At 53.1% G+C, this 5,815-nt stretch overlaps 1 protein-coding gene across 6 annotated transcripts in view; it reads right to left on the reverse strand.

The window, feature by feature from the left end:
* The window catches only part of GRAMD1B (GRAM domain containing 1B), a 273,865-nt gene that overhangs the window by 31,703 nt on the left and 236,347 nt on the right, over window positions 1-5,815 (reverse strand). The window lies entirely within an intron of this gene.

A 5,815-nucleotide genomic window follows, 5' to 3' on the forward strand; every position in this document is an offset into this window, starting at 1 on the left:
AGGCAGGAGCAGAGCCCTACACATGCTTCAAGTTACAGGGTCTGGGTGATGGTCCCGGCCAATGTCCTCCAGTAACCCCTAGCCTAGTCTGGCTTCCCCAGCAGATGTTTCCTGCAATGGAAAGTTGCTGGCCAGAGCTCCAAGTGTGTGCGGGGGGTGGGGGAAGAAGGTGCCAGGCCACTGCTGTCAGGATGAAATCTGAAATTTGAGACTCAAACAGCCTGGGACTTCTTGGAGAGACACTCTCCCCTCCCTGACCCATCCATCCACCAAAGGCCCTGTAGCAGCAATGACAGGCTGGGGGAGTTTAGCTGATCTAGTTTCAGACGTGCTGGCGGGAAGAATTGGGCAGACCGCCTGGAGAAGCAGAGGTCAACAGCTTTGGGGCCCATCTGAAGCACCTCCGTCCTTTCCAGGGACCTGGTCTCACCTCCAGCACTAGCAGGAAGGGAATGATCAAAGCCAAGAGGATGCCCAGCTACTGCTCAGACCTTGAGGGCAAAGCAGCAATGCTAAGAGTAGAGAACGTGGTCTCTGGTCAACGGGGACCAGAAAAGCTCCAGACTGAGAAATCAGGGACAGGGATGAGACAGCAGTGTGGCTGGGAAGATGTGGCACCCCAGGAAAAGTCAGACCCTGGGACAAAGGGGGTTGTACCCTCAACCGCCCCAGCTGTGCCATCTCGCCAAGAGCGTCTCCAGCTGGCTTATGATGGGGAATGGTGCCTTTGTCGTAGGAGTCTCAGTAATTTGATACAGCAGTGCTCAAACTCTAGTCTATTCTAAGAAGACCTAGTGAACACATTAAAAAATGTAAATTCTTGGGTTCCAAACCTGGAGACACTAATTCAGAGGAATCTGGGGTCTCCCAGGTAAACAGTGTTGGAGAAAGTAGAGAAAGAAGAGTCTGAATCCTCCCCCAACAAACTCCCACACCCCACTCCAGACAGACACCCCCTAGACACAGCTACCACCTCCACTCAATGTGCAGGGCAGCTTCTTTTATCAACCACCATCGTCTCCAGGAAGGATCCATGCCTCAGACAGGTTGGTATCCTCTATAGCACGTAGCATGATGTGTTTCAAATACAGGCTGAGCATCTCTAATCTGAAAAACGTGGCCCATAAGTAGAAAATTCTATACTACCTGACCTCATATGACAAGTTGCTCATGTGATTGGTCACAGTCAAAACAGTCAGGGCTTTGTCTCATGCACAAAATTATTTAAAATATTGTATAAAATTACCTTCAGGCTTGTGTATAAAGCTGTGTATAAAACAAATAAATTTTGTGTTTAGAATTGGATCTCATCCTCAAGATAACCATTATTATGTAAATATTCCCAAAACCCAGAAACACTTCTGGTTCCAAGAATTTTGGATAAGGAATATTCATCCTCCATCAAGTGCTCCAAAAATGTTTACCAAATAAACACATTCCTTATCCGCCTTTCACACAGCTCCTATTCACCCTGCAACTTATGTGCACATGGAGAGCTCCAGTCCTGCACATCTCCTAGAACGAAACCAGTTAAGGTCCACAAAGGAAACCCTGACCCTCCAGTCAAATCCGGGTAGGTAGAAGTCAGATATGAGACAAGGAGACTGAAAGGCGGGGGTTGGGGGTGGGAGTGGGGAGTGACTAGCAGGGGGAGAGTGAGACTAGAGGCGGGCATGGGAGCAATGCAGCAAGGTAGAGAAGGGGTAGGATTGGGAGTAGGTCTTATCTGGAGAGGTGGAACCACTGTGGGGAAAATTCAGGATCAATATGGTGGTGGTGGGGGAAAGACTCTTCAATTTAACAGGTAAATACAGAGTGGGAGGAGATGGAGGTGGAGTTTTCTCAGAAAACACTCTCACCTGAGCCCAAGGGTTCGAGACCTGCCTGGGCAACTAGGCGAGACCTCATCTCTACAATAAATTAAAAAATCAGCTGGGCATGGTAGCACGCGCCTGTAGTTCCAGCTACTTGAAAGGCTGAGGCGGAAGGATCACCAGAGCCCAGCAGGTCGAGGCTGCGGTGGCCGGGAGCGGCCCCTGCACTCCAGTCTGGGCGACAGAGTGAGGCTCCAACTCAAAAAAAAAAAAAAGAAAAGAAAACACTCTCCACCACACATCCCATCATCTCTCTGCCATGCACGTCAGTCCTATCCTGTAGCATGGCAGGCGAACGTAGCAATTTCATTTTCCAGAGTGACCAGCATACTTCCCTCTGGGCAACACCAGACTGGAGATGTAGGCAGTCGATGGTTTCAGGAGGCCCTGGAGTCCAACAGTAATTACCCGGAAACATTTGAGAGTTGCCACAGGCCAAAGAACCGTTTGGGCTGTAACTAGTGAGACAGGGACAGGATACACCCAAGAGATAAGCCTGGCAGATGAGTCTCAGTGTGTAGCAGCGTTTGTCTCTTCCACCCCCTCACCCAGGGCTGGGCAGGGCAGGGCCAGAGCTTGTGGAAGAGGAATTGGCCCTGGGCTAAACATTAACTCTAGGGCAAACACCAGGAGCTGGGACCAAGTGGTACCCCCTCCCCAGGTACAGCAGGAAGGAGGGGGTAGAGGAGCCCAGAAGAAAAACAGATGGATTTTGGTGGAGCACTGACCTCACCTAGAACGAAACCAGTTAAGGTCCACAAAGAAAACCCTGACCCTCCAGCCAAATTCGGGTAGGCAGAAGCCAGATATGACACAAGGGGACTGGGAGGCGGGGGTGGGGGTGGGGAGTGACTGAGCAGAGGGAGTGTGAGACTAGAGGCGGGCATGGAGCAGTGCAGAAAGGTAGAGAAGGGGCAGGATTGGGAGTAGGGTCTTATCTGGAGAGGTGGAACCACTGTGGGGAAAGTTCAGGACCAATGTGTGGTGGGGGAGGACTCTTCAAGTTAACAGGTAAATACAGAGTGGGAGGAAGCAGTCAGTCCCTGGGGAAACACCAGAAGGCCAGGATTGTTGTGGACAAATCACCTCCTCTCTCCTCTGTCTGCCCCAAACACCCTGAATTCCATTCCTATAAAGATTTGCTCTTTTGTTCTCAAACTTATGCCACTGGCCTTGCTCAGCTGTTCCACAGTGGCAATATCCTTCCTTCTCTTCCATAAAGCCAGCATCTCTAGTTGGGTGTGAATCAGGCAACTTGGGTGCCAAGTGTCTGGAAGCTGCCAGGGTCCAGCTCCTAGCCCCTGACCTCAGAAATGTTCCTCCATGGCCTGCCATGAGATGGCTGCCCTGCAGGAATGAGCTGAGACAGAGAAGCCAATATCTGCTGGTCTGAGGCACAGCAAGGAGACCACTGCCTCAAGTCTACTGTGCCCAGAAAGGGCCACTTTGGGGGAGGGAGGCAAAATGCACTGCTCCTGCCCCAAGGGTCCTGACCAGGCCACCCCCAACTCAGTCCTTGGCTCCCTGCTGAAGGCAAAGCCCTATTTCTGCTTATCTCTCCATCTTGTGTTTCTAGGGCTGCACTTTCTGGGCTGGCCTCCTTGAGAGGAAGACTGGGGTGGTAAACCGGGGCGGCGGGGGGAGATCAGGGGTAAGGGGAGTCAATGCCGTCGGGGCTGGGAGAGGCTCAGGGACTTGTAGAGAGCTTGACCAGAAGTCCTCTCATGGCCTCTCCATGTATCCCTGAGGTTCAGCCAATGTCCTCCGTGTGACCTACTCTTTAGACCCAGCTGGTTTGTTATCATGATGATGGTTCCTCCCTGGCAAACCACGTAAAAGTAAAATGCTTTTCGTCTTGGGGGTGGGGGGGGATATAGGGGAGTGGAGATTGTCCAGCTGATGTTTCCTGACCAGGTATCTGAACACAAGAGCACAGACACATGCATGGCACACCAAAGGAACAGGGTACCTGGCCACCCAAGGTTGAATTCCCAGGGTGAGAGGGCAAGGCCCCTACACACTGCTCAGGAAAGAGGCCTTTGTGCACTTGGCCTGTGAGAATGAGTATTCTCTGCTAAGTGGAGTCAACGATGTTTCTGTAATTCATTTGGGGTGAGGGGGTGGAGGGTGAAGGAAGATGACCTAGGATTAATGAAGGCTGAGAGATAGGACAGGGCCAGACACCAGAACCTCCCAGAGGAGGATGTCAAGAGTCCATGAGGTCCAACCGCCTCAGCCTGTCTCGGGCTGCAGGTAGAATGAGTCAGGGCTCTGGTTGTGCCAGGCTCCCCCGCTGTCCTCCCAAGTGTCATCTGGACCCAAATAGCAGGTGGCCCACCCCATGCTCCAGCCAAGGGACAGTATCAGCTTCGAGCTGGTGGCTATGCTGCATGCTCCTGTGTGTGTGGGAGAAGGAATGGAAGGCAAAATTATGGCCAAAGGAACACGAGCCTGTTAGAGTCAGAGAGAAAGTGAAAGCCAGCCAGGAGAAGGGGAGCCAGAGGAGGGAGAAGAACATGGGTGGGGGGAAAGTTGTTTTTTTTGGGGGGGGGAGCAAAGGGCAGAGGAGAATACGAGGAAGCCAAGTGACATGAACAGAAAACCTGAGCGAAAGTGCAACAAAAGAGAGAAAGGGACAGTTCAGAGGAAGAGGACAGAGATTGGTTACAAGGACAAAGACTGGCAAGCCCAGACAGGGATGTTTCAGTAGTCTTACCAGCCATGTGATACCTGCTCCCCTCTGGAGGCCCGAATCTGTGCAACGGCTCAAAAGGGCGCACAGGACACAGTGAAGGACACTTGAGCCTTCATGACAGTGGGGTCCCGGGCAGCTGCCAGAAAGCACAGCCCTCTTACCCCTCCCCTTCCCCACAGAGAGGGAGAGTCTCTCTCCTCTAAGGCCACAGGCCAGGTGACACCCTGGGGAGTAGGGCTGAGGGGATGGAGTATGGCATCTCTCCCACCCCAGGATTGTTCAGCTCACAACTCCTGTCCTGTCAGCAAAGCCCACCAACATCTGCCTTGCTTGGGATGCTGGGAGGTGGGTGCCAGGGCTGACAGATCAATCAGCAGCACCCAGGACAGGCAGGCCACCGCAACAGGAGGTCTTTGAGGAAGTACACAGTGCCAAGTAGAAAAACACACACGCAGCCCACAGAGGTGATCTGGACTCCTGTCCCCACACCAAGCCCAAGCCTCTTCCCCAGTCCCCTCCTGGGCCAGAGAGCCCTCCTCGACTGTGTCCTTCGCAACCACAGCTTCTCCATGCCCATATCTCCTGCTGGAGCAGAACCTGGTGTCAGGGGGGCAGAGATGGCATTCCCACGATCAGTCGGAGTCCATCATGAGGAGGGCAAGCTCAGAGAAGCAGAGGATGGTCTGGGGCCAGGCAGTGCAGGCCCAGAGGGCAGGTTCCTCATGGAGCTGTCCTCAGACAGCTGCCCTTCAGGGAAGAAGTTCAAAATCCTACAGCACAGCCTCTGATATGAGACTGTGGCTTTTGCAGGGACTGCTTGGTCTACACTGCAGCTTCTGGGATGGAGCAGCTAGACAGTATCCCCAGGAGGGCCCCAGGCCACGCGCTCACCACAGACTATCGAAATCGGGCGGGGGGGTATCTTCTAGAAGCAGCACGCTTCTGTGGCTACTGAGGGGATACAGAAGTCAGATTCCATCCCATGGGACAGCCTTTCTACCAATGGGGGAAAGATTTCTGGCTGAGTTTTCCAGAAAATGCCTTGGGTAAGGGAAGAAAACTAAGTCTAGACCCACAGACTGCTCGGGCCCCAAATTCTGTCTGGCCCTAGAATGACAGCTCCTCCCATGACCAGCCCCCTCCCTCAGGGCTGGAAGAGCCTTGTCCAGCAGTCTAGGTGAGGCAGGGGTTAGGGCACCTCTCTTTGGTCTCCGAAATCAGATCCTCCCTACCAAGGCTGTCCTGT

This window comes from Carlito syrichta, unplaced genomic scaffold (genome assembly GCF_000164805.1).
Source record: "Carlito syrichta isolate Samal-C Ts95f unplaced genomic scaffold, Tarsius_syrichta-2.0.1 Scaffold315753, whole genome shotgun sequence".
NCBI lineage: Eukaryota > Metazoa > Chordata > Mammalia > Primates > Tarsiidae > Carlito > Carlito syrichta.